Source organism: Puma concolor, chromosome B3 (assembly GCF_028749965.1).
Source record: "Puma concolor isolate L17-30 chromosome B3, mPumCon1.1.hap2, whole genome shotgun sequence".
Classification (NCBI taxonomy): domain Eukaryota; kingdom Metazoa; phylum Chordata; class Mammalia; order Carnivora; family Felidae; genus Puma; species Puma concolor.
The window spans coordinates 49187006-49204531 of NC_141672.1; the positions used below are offsets into that span (position 1 = coordinate 49187006).

Sequence of the window (17526 nt, forward strand, 5' to 3'; positions counted from 1 at the left end):
ATAAACATTTTTCCAAAGAAGACATCCAGATGGCCAACAGACACATGGAAAAGTGCTTACCATCACTTATCATCAGGGAAATACAAACCACAATTAGATACCACCTCACACCTGTTAGAATAACTATTATTTATTTTTTTTAACGTTTATTTATTTTTGAGACAGAGAGAGACAGAGCATGAACAAGGGAGGGTCAGAGAGAGGGAGACACAGAATCTGAAACAGGCTCCAGGCTCTAAGCTGTCAGCACAGAGACCGACACGGGGCTCAAACTCACGGACTGTGAAATCATGACCTGAGCCCAAGTCGGACACTTAACCGACTGAGCCACCCAGGCGCCCCTAGAATAACTATTATAAAACAAGACAAAAAGTAACAAGTGTTGGTGAGAATGTAGAGAAAGGGAACCCTTCTGCACAGTTGGTGGGAATGCAAACTGGTGCAGCCACTGTGGAAAACAACATAGAGGTTCCTCAGAAAAGTCAAAAATAGAAGTTACCATATGATTCAGAAATTCCACTTTTGGGCATATATCCAAAGGAAATGAAATCAGTATCTTAAAGAGGTATCTTCCCCCTCACATTCACTGCAGCATTATCAACAATAGCCAATACATGGAAACAACCTAAGTGTCCACCAATGGACGAATGGATAAAGAAGATGTGGTGTATAGATACACAATATAATAGTCATGAAAAAGGAGGAAATCCTGTCATTTGCAACAACACAGATGAACATAAGTGAAATAAGACAGAAAGACAAATACTGTATGATCTCACTACTAACACGGGAGCTAAAAAGAAAAGCCAAACTCAATAGATACAGAGAACAGGCTGGTGGTTGCCAGAGGCAGAGGGTGAGGGAAAACACCGGTGAGGAGGTCAAAAGTTACAAACTTCCAATTATAAAAGAAGTAAGTTCTGATGATGTGATGTACAGCCTGGTGACTACAGCTGACAGTACTGTATTATGTATTCAGAGTTGTTAAGGGAGTAGGTCTCAAAAGCTGTAATCAAAAGAAAAAAAATATCTGTAACTGTGTGGTGATGGATGTTAATTAAACTTATCGTGGTGATCACCTCACTATATCTACGTATATTGGTCACTATGTTGACCAATTGATACACCTTAAACCAATACAATATTATATGTCAATTATATCTCAATTAAAAAAATCTTTTAAAGCAAATCCCTGAACTGAAATATACGAGATTTTTTAAATTGTTAGAGTATTTGTTTTTTACCATCTTTTAATTTCTAATTTAATTACTCATCAGTAGTTTCATAAAACAACAACAAAAAAAGAGAAACAAAGTTGTCACTCTTCCCTGCCCACACTATAGCTTAGCAGGGAAAGCACTGACCTCAGGACAAAATCATAAAAACTTTCAGTTAACTAAGGATCACTGGTAAATTTCCATTTAAATATCTTTGCCTCCTTATCTCTGGTTGCTTTTCAAACTGTTAGGTCACTAAAGTCTGCTTTTGAGACAAAGACTATTCCTGCCCCAAAAGTCAGGGGAAATATAAAAAAAATGAAATTAGTGATTAAGTATATAAGTTAATTAATGCAATCACTTTGGCTTAATCATTTGAAGTCCAGTTTTTTTTCCTCCAGCACACCTGAAAATACACTATCCCCCAGCTATCAGAATTACACCGAGATCTGTAATTTTTCAATGATGAATTTATAGCGCTCACATACACGAAGAGAAGAAATAGAATCTGGAGGGCAAGTCATACAAAATTATTATATGCTGACATATATATGCCAAGTTTTGCATACACATGCTCCTACATATTTTTAAAAGATCGGTTCTCTAATAGTAACAATAAAATTTTTGTTCCAACTAAGCAATTTTGATAATTCTTTTGAGACACATTTACCTAATGAATAATCACCTTTTAACCTTATACTCTTTGAACACTAATTTTCTTTTTACCATCTTACCTGTTTTTAAGTGTTCAAGTCAATGACATTAAGTATATTCACATCATGCATCTCCAGACCTTTTTCACCTTAGCAAACTGAACCTCTGTTCCCATCAAAGAACTCCCCATTACCTCCTTCCCCCAGCACCTGGCAGCCAGCTTCCTACTTCCTGTCTCTATGAATTCGACTACTCTAGGTACCTCGAGTAAGTAGAATCATACGTTTGTCTTTTTGTGACTGGCTTAATTCAATTAGCATAATGCCTTCACATTTCGTCCATGTTGTAGCTTGCGCCAACATTTCCCTCTTTTTTTACGCTGAATGATATTCCGCCGAATGGCCGTTGCTAGACCTTGAGATTGCTCTGCCTTCCGGCTATTGTAAATAATGTCACCGTGAACATGAATGTGCAATATTTGTCGGATTCTCTGCCTTCACGTCTTTGAAAGAAATAAAGGAATCCCAGAGGTGGAATAATCGATCACATGGTAATTCTATGCTTTCTTTTTATGGGGAACTGCCGTGAGTTTTCCACAGTGGCCGCATCATTTTACATTCCCCCACAGCAGTTCACGAGGTGAACACTACATTTTAAAGCCATACCTCTGAAAACCTTGTGTAAAAATCATGTGACCTCAAGATGAGCATTTGTATTTTTTTTAAATGTTTGTAATGTTTATTTATTTTTGACAGAGAGAGAGAGAGAGAGAGATGAGGGAAGTGGGGGTGGCAGGTATCTCTCCCTAGCTCTGTAGCCAGAGGGGCATTGCTCAGCAAGTCCTGGTTACCCACTGTCCTAGGTGATGGAGACCTGGCCCCTTCTAGAAGCCTTTTCTGTAGGCTCGTAAGTGTATTCTAGAAGTGGTCTCCAAACAGCACTGCCCAGAATGACTCCATTTGCAATTTCCTTCATCTTTGATAATCTCATTGGATTCTCCTCTTTTTTCCCTTGTCTAGACTTCCCATTAATTTCATCTTTAGCCTTTTAGTATTTTTGCCAGTACATGTCTGAGAATTCCTCCGGGTTTCCTTCTACCCAGATTTTTCACACCCTCAGCAGGAAGTTGCTCTCTGAAGGGCTTGTAGAAAATGATTACGTTTTGACTGGGATTTGTGAGGTATAATTGTTGTGACCATCAGAAAGGCAAGAGGGGCTTTTATACCTGAAATACGTGGTCTGTAGAAGTGACTTTTGTCACTTAGGGTTAGGAAGAGGTCATGGAAGAGATGGAGGTGACACAGAGGTTCGTTCTCATGGGAGAGAGGGAGCTTCTGGAGTTTCACCCTCATATGGTGCCTGAGGATTCTCCTGTGCATCCTTCTCTAGCTTCTCCTGTATCTTCTCAAAGATCTGTCCTCCAAACAGGACTGTGGCAAGGACTGGGACTTAACAGTGATCATGTGTATGTTTCAATGCTGTCCTCACTGACGGCCACTCCTGAGTTTTCTGTGCTAGATCCCATTCCTCACAGTCTCTAAGAGGTAAGGTGCCCTGACCACTGTTCTTTTCTTTTTTTTAATTTTTTTTTAACGTTTATTTATTTTTGAGACAGAGAGAGACAGAGCATGAACGGGAGAGAGAGGGAGACACAGAATCTGAAACGGGCTCCAGGCTCTGAGCTGTCAGCACAGAGCCCGATGTGAGGCTCAAACTCACGGACCGAGAGATCGTGACCTGAGCCGACGTCGGCTGCTTAACTCACTGAGCCACCCAGGCACTGCTGGACCACTGTTCTTAGATCTCTTCTCCGCCCTATTCACTTTCCCTAGGTGATATCTACCAGTCCCATGCATTAAATAAATCTTTATGCTAATAACTTCCAAGTGTATATATCCCATTTTGTCCTATTCTTAAAACTCTAGATTTGTTTATTCAACTTCTATACAGTTATCTCAAAATGGATATATAAGAAGAATGTTAAATTGAATATATCTAAAATCAAACTCTTTACTTTTGCCACCCACGTTAATTTTCACCTTCTTCTGTCTTTCCTAGTTCAGTAAATGGCTCCAGCACTTACCGGTAGCTCAGGCCAAAAATCTTGTCATCTTTAACTTTTCATTCTCAACTGTTACATCGAATTCAATCCGTAAAATCCTGCCGCTTTTGCGTCATAAAGTCTACCCGTTCTCACCTCCTTCAGTGCTAACAACCTTGCCTGTCACCATCACCTCCTTCCTGGATCCTGCCGTGGTCACCCAACTACCCCTCCACCCGCTTCCAAGCTGGCCCCTCTACAGTCTCACCTCCCTAGTGTTCCTAAGGCTGATCTTTCATCACATCACCTCTGTTCTCAAACCTCTAAGTGCTTCTCATCTGACTCCCAGAATAAAACTCAAAGTCTTTGTCATGTCCTGTGGGTCACATGAGGCCCTATGTCATCTATATCTGGCTGCCACGTTCATCTTATCTCATACTGTTTTTGCCCCTGTTCCTCTATTGTATCCACACTGGACATCCGGACCTTCTTCACACACGCACCCAGAATTCCCACCTCAAAATCCTGAACTTTGCTTTCCCCTAAGTCTGAAACACTCTTCCCACCATTTTTACATGGCTCCCTCCCTCCTTGCATACAGGTCTCTGCTCATATGCCACCTTCTCTGAGAAGTCTTTTCTCATGACCTTATGCAGAATCTCCACTCTCCCCACCCCAACAATACAGATGGTCATACCACAGAAAATGGCTATCCTTGTAGGTCAAAATGGTAGAATATTGTCAATTTCAATTGGTCTAACACACACATACATGTTATTGTGCTTACCTGTCATCCTTTATGTTTTTATGGTTTTACTATTTATTTATTGGCTTATTTTTTCTCCTCCCCGGGAGTGCAAGTATCTTGAAAGCAACAACTTGGATGGCTCACTTCTAGATAGTACCTGAAACAAAGAGGCATCTATACATCACCATCTGCTGTACACTTCTCTCATCTTTGGCCGAGCCCTTTGATAAATTAAGTGCATTAAACAGCTCTCTGTACAGGCGCACTGCCGTTTTTGGAGGCTGATCCCTTTCACTCCTTATCAAGAGCCATCCTCTTCTGTTCTCAGATTCTCAGTTTTGAGATCCTGTCATCCCTCTTACACTGTTTTCTCTTTCAGATTGTCTGCTTATAGGATCAGATTGTACTTTCCTCTGAATTTCTGAAAGCTGTGTGCTGACTTTAGGATTCATGTCACAGTCCCCCGAATGGTTTTTTCCAGGCATTTTAACCTCCCCCCCCCCATGTGAAAGATTCCAGCCCCCAGCTTCCTACACTTCTGCTTCAATTACCAGCTCTTTCTCAGAGGTCAGAATTAAATCTAGGAGAGAAGTTCCTTGTGTTTCTTTCTCTTCCTCTGCAAAATGAAATTATCAGCAAGACAAGGTCAAAAATATACTGTATGTTCTGCTTTTAGAGAAATGAGATTTCCAGTTGAAACTCAGTGGCTGATAAGTTCCCACTACTGCTATGACTTGCAAATGTGTCAATTCTGTGATCTTTTTAGGAACATATTAATCAGAGCTCCATCTTATTTAGCTGAGGCTATTATATTCACTTATGTTATGCCAGGTACTTTCCAAACCATTTAACAGTGGATGGAACTTCAATCATCAATATGACAATGTTTAGGACCCACTCCAAGGGATGCACCCAAAGACTATAACTTGAATCTCTAATTATACTTGAGTCAGAGTGTTTTTTGAATGCCACTGTTGATGAAAAAAAAATTAATGATATTTGTTGAAGATGATGAGAGACTTTATTTAGGAACATCATGAATATATGGAGACCACTGCGATGGAATTTCACAAGGAGAGAGATTGGGCTCAACTCTGAACACAGGATGGGCAAGTGGGAATTTATAGCCAAGGAGCACAGTGGGGATCAGTGGATGAAAAATTACTGAGATGAAACATCCAGGGTAAGGGTGGGAGGGTCCAGCTAAAATGACCTAACCGGGTCCTTGCTGAAGACAGGCCAGGGTGATCAGACATCCGCTGGGGGGATAGTGGAGCATGAGGAACCTGATCAGTTATGAACGGTGGAGGGTTCTGGTTAAACTGACTTAGCACGGTTCTTGCTAAAACTAGGTTTTATAAGGTGGTGCACCAGAGAAAGAGACTGAGTAAAGTTTGATCAAAGTAATGTATTTTTGCCACAAGTAGCGAAAGGGGGTGGGTGGGAATAGCACAGAGTAGGGATCAAGGGCCTGGATTTGGAGTCAGACATACTTGATTTTGAGTCCCAGTGTTCTATGTATTAGGAAAACAGAAACCAAACAAGTACCTTTAACAGAAAAGAATTTAACGGAGAGAATTGGTTAAATGGGTATCGGAGATGCAAAAAGGTAAAGAAGGAAAAAAAAAAAGAGGACACTGAGGCACCAGAGGGATAATAACTTTAGGAAGCAGCTTCTTCCCTAGGGCTAGGGGACCAAGAGAAGAAGATGAGGGTATCAGAACCTTGAAGCTCAGAGCAGGGCCCTTTTTTTTTTTTTTTTTTTTAATTTTTTTTTTCAACGTTTATTTATTTTTGGGACAGAGAGAGACAGAGCATGAACGGGGGAGGGGCAGAGAGAGAGGGAGACACAGAATCGGAAACAGGCTCCAGGCTCTGAGCCATCAGCCCAGAGCCCGACGCGGGGCTCGAACTCACGGACCGCGAGATCGTGACCTGGCTGAAGTCGGACGCTTAACCGACTGCGCCACCCAGGCGCCCCGAGCAGGGCCCTTTATAATTGGGACCCAGACCTCTGGGAAAGGGGTGCCCATTGACTACTGCTGGTATTTGTGAGGTGCTGGTCTGGGAATGTGGAAAGTTACTGCTGCTGAGGTCAAAACCACAGCTGGGGTGAGGCTGACCATACCAGGAAGCAAACAGGAAGAAGCAGTCCCTACTCCTTTGCCCAGCCTTACAGTCTCCTGCCAGCATGCCAACAGAGCACCTATGACAAAGCAGAAATGCGGTTTGCAGAGTCCCAGACTCAGCACCTCGGAGAAGATTGGTTTTGAAACAGAAAGAGATCACCTAGTAACCGGGATAATGGCCTTCAGGACTTAGAGAAGCTCTCTTAGCCTCAATTCCTCTACCTGTGTAACGGGAGGAAATGCCTCCCTTCCAGGTTTTGGTAAGGATAAATGAATGGTGAATATAGATTGCCCAGCAAGTGCATCAACAGCAGCTCTACATGTATGTTCCTGACACCCCATCTTCAGCCTCAATCCAGCAGCCAGAGGGTAACCAGGAAAGGTAGAAAGAAAGATGGTAAAGAGGGAAGAAGAGAGGAGATGAGAGAAAGAAGGGGCAGGGGGAGGGGGAGAACGGAAGGCAAGTGAGATGCACCCCAGGCTTGTGTAGCCAAGTCTAGGGGGAGATTTTACACCACCGGAGGGAAGGGCTGAGGCTCTGTGGACCATCCCTGGTCTTCTTGGGCAGGCTTTTCCCATTTGGAACAGATTACGTGCTCCAGGTGCTTTTAATGACTCCTGGGTGTTGTTATGATTTCTGCAAAATCAAGGGAACTAATAAGGGTAGTTGGAGGTATGTGACCATTTTCTAAAATGTGAAGGCCCAGTGGCTTGGCAAAGGATGACAGCAGGAGGTCTTAATGAGTTAGACAACACATTAATCCCGGCTTGTTTCTCCTTTTAACTGTTTTTTTTTTTTTTTTTTCCTTGTGTGTCTTTGGCTGGCTCTAACAGCTGTTCCAACTGTGTAATTAAGTCATTTCTAAAAGAGCTGAGCAGCTGGGTCAGTACTATATGTTCCAGTGATCATTGGCTGTCAGGCTCAAGCTTAAATTAATATTCTAAACAGTTATTGAATTTCTGCTGCCCCATCTTCATGGAAACCAGCAAGTGGGATGAGACTGCTATTCAGGCTTCTACTTCTATCAACAAATTCAAGGAGGGATAAAATCCAGAGCCAGCCTGCTATGTCCAACAATATTTCTTAGACTAGCTGTTGATGTGAAAAGTAGATAAGACTAAATTTAGTCTGAGGAATTGGAAATGTGGCTGTTCACTGTAGGCTGACAGGACAATCATCACTCCACCACGCTGAGCTGTCTCTCTTTGCCTCTTGGCCTCATTTCCTTCCTGGATAATAAACATAAATTCCTTACAATGCAAAAGGGTTACTTTCTGGAGGTGCAAATTGAAATTTGCTAGCTGTATAAACTTATGAAATTAGTTTTGCAGGTGGAAGAAATCTTAATTAAAGGACTACTTTGAAATAATGGACAGTAATAAAATATTTTTTGTTATGTTCACCTTGGCACCAGCCACATTCATTTAATGATCTACTTTTCTTATTTAATGGATGGCATTAGATTAGCTTTCCCAACAGTTTCATTTCCAAAAAGTTAATGAAGTCAAAAGCTAAGTATATATAGTAGATCATTAGGTTTTCTGCTTAGAACAACCAATATTTGGGGTGCCTGGGTGGCTCAGTCGGTTAAGCGTCCAACTTCAGCTCAGGTCATGATCTTGCGGTTCATGGGTTTGAGCCCCGTGTCAAGCTCTGTGTTGACAGTTCAGAGCCTGGAGCCTGTGTCAGATTCTGTGTCTCCCTCTCTCTGCTCGTGCTCTCTGTGTCTCTCAACAATAAACAAATGTAAAAAAAATAAATAAATAAAAAGAACCGCCAATATTCCATAGTTCTTGATTCTGCTTTGTGTTTTGGAACAAGATGAGATTTATTAGAAAAACTAGTCCCTCTTTTTATACTAAATGCTCTATACTAGGAAATCATTTTAATGATCAGAATTGCAGAGGAAACAGCATCTCCTCCAAATAAGTAAATTGCCCAAATATCAGGTGTTTTTTGTGACTTTTCGTAAAAAGAATTGAATGAAAATAATAGATTTAATGTATGAGAATCAAAATTTGGGAATGTAAAAATTGATGTGTCACAACCCAGTCTTACCAGGGAGCTGGGGACAGGGTTTTAAGCATTTACTCAAGGCAGTAACAGGAGTAAAATTTAACTTTTTATAAAATCATTTTGTTTGCTTGTTTTCTTTTAATTTTTTTAATGTTTGTTTTTTTGAGAGAGAGAGACAGAGAGACAGAACACGAGAGGGGGAGGAACAGAGAGAGAGAGAGACACAGAATCTGAAGCAGGCTCCAGGCTCCGAGCTGTCAGCACAGAGCCTGACATGGGACTCGCACCCACAAACCGCAAGATCATGACCTGAGCTGAAGTTGGATGCTTAACCGACTAAGCCACCCAGGCGCCCCTTGTTTGCTTGTTTTAAGGTGGGACTATACCCACTTCTCTTCCATCAGGCTTCTTAAGGAAAGAGCACAGGATTTGGGTTCAAAGGCCTTGGTTTGCTAGTCAACAGGGACTAGATTTACAATTCCTGCCTGAAACAACCAAAAAGCAAAACAAAATAAAACAAAACTCCAAAAAAAGAAACAATGATTGGGGCGCCTGGGTGGCACAGTCGGTTAAGCGTCCGACTTCAGCCAGGTCACGATCTCGCGGTCCGTGAGTTCGAGCCCCGCTTCGGGCTCTGGGCTGATGGCTCAGAGCCTGGAGCCTGTTTCCGATTCTGTGTCTCCCTCTCTCTCTGCCCCTCCCCCGTTCATGCTCTGTCTCTCTCTGTCCCAAAAATAAATAAACGTTGAAAAAAAAAATTAAAAAAAAAAAAAAAAAGAAACAATGATCTTCAAAAATTTGAACACTGGGGAACAAAGGATTGTTACTCTTGAGACGTGATAAAAAGTGAAGTGAGTCTTACAATCTATGTAAAGTCAGTGCTATCCTACATAAAATCTCAGATGTTTTTCTCGTAGAAATCAAAAAGCTGATTCTAAAATATGTATGGAAATGCAAAACAACAAGAATAGTCAAAATAACTTTGAAAAAGAAGAGAAAATTTGGAGGACTTATACTACCTGATTTCAAGACTAATCATAAAGCTGTAGTAATCAGACAGTATGGTATTGGCCTAAAGATAAACAAATAGATCAGTGGGATGGAATGGAGATTGGAGAAACGGGGTTACATATATCTGACATGCAATTGACAATCAAAAAAGGTGCAAAGAAAACTCAACAGAGAAAGGACAGTCTTTTCTATAAATGATGCTGAAAAAATTGGCTATGCATTTGCAAACAAACAAACAAATAAGAAATTCAGCACACTCTCACATCATGTAAAAATTAACCAAAATGGATCAGAGGCTCAAATCATAGAACTTCTAGAACACATAGGAAAAAAAAAGAATCTTTGTGATTAGGCAGGCTTCTTAAATATGATCCATAAAAGACAAAATATGATCCATAAAAGACAAATTTTATAAATTTGACCTCATCAAAATTTAAAAGGTCCACTCTTCAAGAGACATGAAGAAGAGAATGAAAAGACAATCTACAGAGTGAGAAAACTATCTGAAAAATCACATCTGATACCCAAAATATTTAAAGAACTCTCAAACCTCAATAATTAGCAAATAACCTAAGTTTTAAAATGGGCAAAAGATTTGAATAGACACTTCACTAAAGAAGATGTATGAATGGCTAATAAGCACATGAAAAGATACTTACAGTCATTAGTCATGGAGGAAATGCAAATTAAGACCACAACGAGATCTCACTACATGTGAGAATATATAAAATGGAAAAGACTGACCATAGCAAGTGTTGGCAAAGATGTGGATAAATGAACTCTCATACACTACTGGTATGTAAAACATATAACCACTTTGGAAAACAGTTTAGCTGTTTCTTAAAAGTTAAAGTTTTTTTTTTAAAGTTAAATAAAGTTAAACTTTATTTCTTAAAGTTATATGATGTACCTATCATATAACCCAGATATTCCATTTCTAGCTATTAACCTAAAAGAAATGAAAGCCTATGTCCACGGCAAGGACTTGTACATTAATGTTTATAACAGCTTTATTCATAATAAACCCGAAACAGAAATAATCTAAATTTCCATCAAAGAATGGATAAATTGTGGTATATCCATCCAAAGGGATATATGTCAACTATAAAAAATGAACCACGGATGCACACAACATTAATGAATCTCAGGATAAGTGAGATGAAGCCAGACAAAAAAAAAAATGTGCACACTGTATGTTTCTATTTATATAAAATGGTATAAAATGAAAACCATAGTAACGGAAGGCAGATCAAAGTTTGCCTGGAGATGGTAGCATAGGGGTGGACAGGAAGGTGGGGTGGGGCAGGGGAAGGACGTCTAAAATGGCTGAGGGAATTTATGGGGCTGATATGGTCATTATCCTGATTATTGTGATGGTTTCACCATTTTATACATATCAAAACTTACCACATTTTACTTTAAATATGTGCAGTTTGCTGTAGTTCAGTTACACTTCAATAAAGTTATGGTTTTTTTTTTTAATTTTTTTTTTCAACGTTTATTTATTTTTGGGAACAGAGAGAGACAGAGCATGAACGGGGGAGGGGCAGAGAGAGAGGGAGACACAGAATCGGAAACAGGCTCCAGGCTCTGAGCCATCAGCCCAGAGCCCGACGCGGGGCTCGAACTCACGGACCGCGAGATCGTGACCTGGCCGAAGTCGGACGCTTAACCGACTGCGCCACCCAGGCGCCCCAATAAAGTTATGTTTAAAAAGGCCTATGTTGGGGCATCTGGGTGGCGCAGTTGGTTAAGCGTGACACTTGGGCTCAGGTCATCATCTCGCAGTTTGTAAGTTTGAGCCCCACATTGGGCTCTGTGCTGACAGCTCGGAGCCTGGAGCCTGCTTCAGATTCTGTGTCTCCCTCTCTCTCTGCCCCTCCCCTGCTCCCTCTCTCTCTCATTCTCTCTCAAAAATGAATAAATATTAAAAATTTTTTGAATAAATAAAATAAAAATAAAAAAATGAAAAGGCCTATGTTCGAGTCATAGTTACGTGATCTCGAACGAGTTTCTTGAACAAGTGTACCTGAATTCCCTTTGGCGTCAAAGGAAGGCAGTAATAACAAGCATGTCACAGAGGTGAGAACCTGTAATGACAGCCCTTGCTTGGAAAAGTACTACATCGATGGCGGGTACAGCATCTTGTCCTCCCTGTAAAGAACCTGATTTTACAATTAATCCCTCAGACAGTGTTCTCTCTCCAGGCTGTATCTTTTATCTTCAGAAATCAAAGGACATGATTTTTGAAGCAGAGGTAGTTCAATCTCTTAAAATGCCTTTATAAACCAAGTCCGACGAGGAGAAAGGAGAACACACAGGAGATTAAAAAGCAACAGCATAGCATGTGTAGCACTCAAGTGGAAATCACACTTGCCCGATCATCAATGCGCACAAGAAATTCAAACCATCTGGCCTAGGTGTGAGCCACCCCCCCTCCAACTCTCCCACATTCCCATGGCAAAAAAGTATAACAATTAAATAAATAAATAAACAAGCAAACAAATAAATAAATAACAAAGATCATATGCTTTGGAGTCGGACTTCAGATCAGATCCTGACTCGTCACTCACTGAGTCTGTGATTTGGACAGCTCACTCACTCTTGGCTGAGTCTCAGTTTCCTCACTTCTAGACCCATTACCTGTGTGGCTGGCTATGAGGAAGAAACATGAAAAATACCTTGGACAGCACCTGGCACAGGGGAGGTGCTCAGTAAAAGTTTAACAGACTAGACAGTGGTAGATCTTGAGTAGCAATCTCCTGGCCCCAGTTCAGTACTTCTTCTACTATCCTCTGCTGCTAGTTGCCTTTGCTACTCTGTGGCAGAGGGGCAATCAGATATCAGGAGTCTTAGCTCTCAGTCTGGCTTGTTACTGTGCAAGGTCATTTTTTTACACCACCATGAATCGGAATTCACTTATTAATTAGGGAAAAGGGCACCTAGAGATAAAATCATATTAGTTGCAGGAAAAAAATCCCTTTGGCCCCTCGTCCAATGCCATTAATTACCAGCTCAGTTCCCAGTGTCTCTCTACTGAAGCATTCTCTGACTGCTTCCGCCCCTCTGAGCCACAACCCTTTCAAGAGCTTTACACCAGGTAGCCCTGGTGCTGGACTGCAAAGGATGTTCTTCAGGTGCATAATTGCTGCTGTGGCAGCTCTGAACCACTAGATGGCACACAACTCTCTCCTTTCAGATGAGAAAAGCTAGCGAAGCCGTGGAAGGAAGTCTGAAACCAGGCATATTTCAAATCGGGTGAAAATGCATTTATTTTAAAGAGTTGCCCCCTTCGCTTTCAAATATGGCCAGGACAAACCAAAGAGCATGGAAGGAGATCATGCTAAGGCCTGAGAGACGATGGGAGAAGGGAGGCTGCGTTGGGGGGGGGGACCCAGAAGGGTTGGCAGAAGAGAGGGTGTGTCTTGTTGGTGTTTGCACCTGGTCTTGTTGCCTCCCTCCCTGCTCATATGCTGGCCAGAGCTCCTAACTCCAATATGGGTTATAGGGTTCCCTGTCCCTGACTGAGGGTCTCCTTGAGCCTTGACGAGACGTCAAGGTTCCTGAATTCCTCTTCTACTCCCATAAAGATATGTGTTCCTTACCTCTTTTCCCATAATGGCAAGGACATGGTTTTTACATTTTCCCGCATGTTCTCTGCTGCTGAGCAGCCACTCCAGATAGAACTTGTTGTTGTTACGCCAGTACAGGGATACACGAGTCTATTTTATCCTGTATTTCACCTGAATACACCCAGGCCCGGGCAGCAGTGGTCCTGCCCCTCCTACCAGCCACAGCTCCCTGCAGCCCCCTGCTGAGAGGGTCACCATCTTCCTTCCTTGTCCTTCCTTCTCCCTCAGACTCCACCAGCTGGCAAAAGGCATATTATGGAACCCAAAGCATTTGTAATACCTCCCCCAGGAGCTCATAAATCTCACTTGCAAAGAAGAGAACATTGCCATTGCCTAAAGTAATTCAAAGCCCTGCACTTAAATCTGGTGTCATCATCTTTCCTATCAAATCTTGAGGGAACGTGGTACGGACATACAGACAAATAATTGCAACATAAACCTGAGGGAGTGAGGAGGGCAGGTTAGAGATGATCGCCAAAGCCGAGTGAGTGGGAATTACCTAGTCCCTAGGCTGAGGAGAGGGGCTGGAATGAGGAAACACGTTCTCCTTGGACACAACGGCATGCGGGCTGGAGGTAAGGAATGGCAAATGCAAGCAACAGGCACAGGCAGTATTGTTGTGCTAGAGAGTGAAATGCAGACAGTCACTGAGGAAGCAGCCCCTGCGATAGGCACTTGCTAGATAGAGGGCCTCTTGTGCCAGAGGGAAAGGCTAGGCCTCTGGCTCTAAGTGGTGAACTGAACCACCGAAGAGTTTGATAAGGACAGTTTATATTCTGTTTTTTAATTAAAATTTTTTCGTGTTTATTTATTTTGAGAGAAAAAGAAAGAGAGAGAGAGCGCAGGGAAGAGGCAGAGAGAGAGGGAGAGAGAGAGAATCCTAAGCAGGATGTGCCCCTGATGTGGGGCTCGATCTCATGAACGATGAGATCATGATTTGAGCCGAAATCAAGAGTCAAATGCTTAAGCGACTGAGCCACCCAGGCACCCCACAACAGTTTATATTTCAAATAAGCTGCTCTTCCCCTAAGATGAAGGACAGATTTAGGAAAGATATTCCTGTGTCCTGGGAAACCAGTCGGGATGCTATTGCAGTAATTCAAGCAGGAGATGATGTGACCTGAACTAGGACAGTGGTGAAGGCAGAGAGGAGCATTGAGAAGGTCCGTATAAGAGGACCCTGTCAACCAACTGAATGTGAGGGACCAGGGCAGACCCCTAAGTGTCCAGCTTACAAGAGTAAGGAGATGTGGGATCAAGAGGGAGAGCTGATTTGGAAGGAAGGTGATAAAATAGGACGTGTGCATGTTGAATCTGAAGTGCTCAGAGGACATCCAGCTGGAGATGACCAGCAGGCAGGTGCAGCCGAAACCTGATCAAGGGCCTGGGCCAGCAATATTTATTTGGGAGACAGCAACAGATGAGTGTGGTTAAAACCAGGACAGTGGATGACCTTGTTCTGGCATGGAGTGAAGAGGAAGAAAAGCAGAGGGTCAAGGAGTGGGTCAGTGCTGATTCCTTTACCATTGACATTGAGGGGATAAGTAGCAAAAGAGAAGCTATTGGAAAGAGAAATCCATAAGGGAGACAGAGAAGAAATGGCCGGGAGGTGTAAGTGGGAGCAGGAAAGTGCTTTGCCATAGACTCCAAATGATTAGAAGGAAGGAGTCAATGCATTCAGTGCAGCGGAGAGGCCCAGCAAGGTGAGGAGTGTGGACTCTCCACACTGCCTGGAGACGGGGAGGCTGCAGAAGGCTGATGGCAGCGGACTGGAGAGCCAAGGGAGCTTGAGAAAGCGGAGACGGCGAGGGCAGATTACCTTCTGGGCGCACTGGCTGAGAAGGGGAGGAGAGAGGTGGGCGATGGGGTGGTGGCCCTGGGGTGGGGGCCTAGCAGGGCTGAACTGAATATAAGGCAATGAAGCTTCTGTTACTTGCTTGATTTTAAAGTACAGGCATTTATTTTTTACCTTGTCTTTTGAAATCATTATAGATTCACAGGAAGTTGCAAAAACAGTACAGAGAGATTCTACGTGTCCATCACCCAGCTTCACCCAATAGTAACAGCTTACTTTGCTGTCATATATGTTATGAAAACCAGGAAATTGACATTGCTAAAACCTATAGACCTTCAACAGTTTTTACATGCACTTATGTGTGCATGAACAGTTCTGTGCAACTTTACCATCAGTATAGATTTGTGCCACCACCACCGCAATCAAATACAGAACTGTTCCAGCACCACAAAGGACTCCCTCAAATTATCTAACCTCTGGTGACCATGAGTCACTGTAATTGTCATTTTGAAAATATTAAAGGAATGCCATTACATAGTATTAACACTTAGAGACTGTCTTCTGTCACTCAGTCTAATGTCCTTGAGACCATCAATGTTGTTGCAGTTATCAAGAGTTTGTTTCTTTTTATTACGGGGTAGCATGTGTCATACGGGAATATCACCCTTAGTTCAGCCATTTACTTCTTTGAAAGGCATTTGGGGTGTTTTCGGTTTGGGGTTATTAAGGATAAAAGCTGCTGTGAACATTGTATATAAGTACAGGAGACATTTTTGTGATATTAGCTTACATTTCTCTGAAATATTTGCCATATTTGTATCGTATGTTAAGTGTATGTGTAGTTTTATAAGAAACATCAAACTATCTTCCAAAAGACTATACCATTTTGCGCTTTCAATAGCAATTTATGAGTGATCCAATTTTTCCATATTCTCACCAGCACTTGGTATTGTCAGTATTTTTCGTGTTAGCATTTCTTTTTTTAATTTTTTTTAATGTTTATTTATTTTTGAGACAGAGAGAGACAGAGCATGAACAGGGGAGGGTCAGAGAGAGGGAGACACAGAATCCGAAACAGGCTCCAGGCTCCGAGCCGTCAGCACGGAGCCCGACGCGGGGCTAGAACTCACGGACCGCGAGATTGTGACCTGAGCCGAAGTGGGCCGCTTAACCGACTGAGCCACCCAGGCGCCCCTCGTGTTAGCGTTTCTAATAGGTGTAGGATATAGGAAGCTTTTGTCTGTGTTGTGTTTTGTTTGTTTGAAGGTTTTTTAGCAAAGGTGGGCCTTCGGCACGTCTGTGGGTGGAGGGGAAGCAATGAGCCGCGATAATGGATCGGAGGTCCAGGACAAAGGAGATGAGCGGACGTAGTCCGGAGAAGAAGGAAGAGGCGGGGCGGGATGAGCTTGGACCGCAGGATGTGAGCCTTACTTCTGACACCACAGGAAAGAATGTCAGGATGGCTAAGTGGGTAGAGATAAGCTGTAAGTGAGAGGGTGAAGAGTTGACTCTAAGCAACACGGCAGATGAGACAAGATTACAGGTGGAAGGCCCTGGAGAACATTGTCACCTGGTGGGTAGCAGCGTAGGCTCTGGAGTCGCGCTGATCTGGACTCCAATACCAGCTCCCCCAGCTCTCACCAGCTATGTGACCTCGGGCACACTACCCGATGTCCCCAAGTACTTGGTGTCCTCATTCATAAAATGGGGCAGTAACAGGCCCTCTCTTATAGGACTACTGAGAGAACTGAGTAGGGTTCTCTGCACCCTACCAGTGTAGAGTGGCAATGATGATGGTCACGCAGCAAATCAAATAACTAAATACGCCAGAGAAGTTCATGGTCCAAACAGTTTGATAATTCGGGGTTTCTCTGCCTTTCTACTGCTTCTCACAAACTAAAAATAACTTGAGGGTAGGCAGCATATGTCTTCCTTTTCTTTGTTTCCCAAGTATCCAGTTCAATTCATTCCTCCTAGAGGGCTCTCAGTAAAATGCTTTAGGTGATGGAATAAATGGGTGGCAGTCATCCGGGCAACAGCTCAGACTCCTGACTCTCAGGCTGCGTTCTCCTTCCACCACACCACCCCTCCTGGTGGGGCTCTCACTTCTGTGGTTGCTACCCCCAACACACTAATCTCTCTCTGTGATCACCAGACGAATAATGAGTCCTTGAACTGGGCTCTAGATCAGTTCTGAAAATGCAAAACTCTATTATTATACACGATTAAAGTCAAGTGACCATTTGTGTTGGTTACAAATTACCCAGTATGAAAAATGAAAA

General features: G+C 42.5%; 2 long non-coding RNA genes across 2 annotated transcripts in view; one reads left to right on the forward strand and one right to left on the reverse strand.

Moving 5' to 3' along the window:
- The window catches only part of LOC112856431 (uncharacterized), a 73206-nt gene that overhangs the window by 54609 nt on the left and 1071 nt on the right, over positions 1-17526 (reverse strand). Inside the window, exon 3 of the long non-coding RNA XR_003223091.2 lies at positions 4700-4817. This is a non-coding gene — a long non-coding RNA (uncharacterized LOC112856431). The remainder of the gene's footprint in view (positions 1-4699; positions 4818-17526) is intronic.
- Positions 1-17526, forward strand: part of LOC147579960 (uncharacterized) — a 45562-nt gene that overhangs the window by 18599 nt on the left and 9437 nt on the right. The window lies entirely within an intron of this gene.